Genomic DNA, 1,885 nt, shown 5'->3' with positions numbered 1-1,885 from the left:
AAGTTCTGCAATGTTTCGAAAAGAAATCGATAAAAAAACTCAAAAGGGGTGTATTTAGTAAAAAAAGGGGTGTAAATAGTAATCTGGCCCACTTGGACCTTCTTGAATCTTCCAAAAAAGGACGGTGGCTTCTGGTGGAAGCAACCCAGCTTGCCTGGGCAAGCTAGGCGACAACCACCTCCCCTTTTTCTCCTATTAATAGGGGAAGGGGGCAGAGTAAATGGGTTCAGCCCTTTTGGTATTGGGGAATCACTCAAAATTAGTGAGAAAAATTATTTCCGTGAAGAAAATCCAAGCCGAGGCACTTCCGTAACGCTTCCGAGACGTTTCCGTAAGTGATTCTGTGGAAATTCTTCATCGTTCTTCATTGTTCTTCGATCTTCAACCGGTAAGTTTCTGAAATCGAATCTTTCAATTCATTTTATGCACCCTTAGTGGTCCCTACTTGTTTTATGTACTTTCACTTTCATGCCGTTTACTTTCCGTACCTTTTTCTTGTTCATTTTTAACAAGCTTTAACCGTATTTAAGTCGTTTTCTCGCCTAATAAATGATAAAATGAATCCCAACCGATCATTTGTGTTGTAATCTCGTTTAATCACCATTAAAATAAAATTCAACCGACCGTTCATGCTATAACCTCAGTTAAATAAAAAAAAGGCAAAAATAATAATAAAATAATCAAAATATCTTTGAATAAAATAATAAAAAAAATCAATCAGGCGTTTTTTCTTTGAAAGTTTCTTTGAATGAATTGACTAATAACCGGAGTGAAACTAAGGCTAAAATCAACTCACAAATCAATCTTTGTCCGCAAAAGTCACTCAAAACCGTTTTAAGGTCCAACGCCTTAAAAACGGTCTTCTTTGCTTTTATTGGATAAAATGAACCATTCAAAGCATAAAATCAATACATAACTTTATCGCTTTTTCAAGAACTATGTAGGTCGGAGTTCCTTATCGCAATTGAGGATACGTAAGAGCAAAAACCCCACTTTTGTCGACCACCCCAAGAGATTGTTAATGATTTAACGCCTTAACGTTTCTCTCCTTTTAAAAACCAAGAGATCGTTAATGGTCCAATGCCTTAATGTTTTTCTTCTTTCACAATCAAGAGATCGTTAATAGTCCAATGCCTTAATGTTTCTCTCTTTTCAGAAGAATCAAAAGATCGTTTACTGGTCCAACGCCTTAAATGACCTTTGTTCAAATTAAAATCTATCTTGCGAAAAAAGATAAAAACAACTTAACCGATGTTTAGTTCTGAAAGAACTACATAGGTTTAATTTCCTCATCGCAATTGAGGAATACGTAGGAGCAAGGGAAACACCTTTGTCGACCACAAAAAGATAAAAAATACAAAAAAGGTCCATAAAAAGCTAAAAAAACATAAAAAAGGGGAAAATACATAATTTTGAAGTCATATTTGCACACTTGATTAAAGGTTGTCGTCCCCTGTGATGGACGCATGGGGTGCTAATACCTTCCTCGTGCGTTAAAACAACTCCCGAACCTTTCACGATTAAAGTTCGTAGACCACACCTTTCCGGTTTTTCTGACGTTTTCCTCGAATAAACATTGGTGGCAACTCCGCGCGCCTTGCTCCCTTGGAAGACGCACCTGTGAGCCCTCGTGTCGCCCTCCTGTCGAAGGGTAGGTTGGGACAGAGGGCAAATGCTTTCCAAGAAGGAGGGAATGATGAGAATCCTAAAACTGCCCAAATACAGGGACCCATGACCAGGAGTAGGACCAAACAGTCAAAGGATATCCTCCAACAAATGGTATCAGCCATACTTAACAAGGTCCAAGTGGAGAATGATGAAGGCCCAAAGGCACTACCAAGAATCTTGATTGTTGCTGAAGGCCCAAACTAATTTGAAGGCCCAT

Source organism: Glycine max, chromosome 1, assembly GCF_000004515.6.
Source record: "Glycine max cultivar Williams 82 chromosome 1, Glycine_max_v4.0, whole genome shotgun sequence".
Taxonomy (NCBI): domain Eukaryota; kingdom Viridiplantae; phylum Streptophyta; class Magnoliopsida; order Fabales; family Fabaceae; genus Glycine; species Glycine max.
This window is presented reverse-complemented; position numbering follows the sequence as displayed.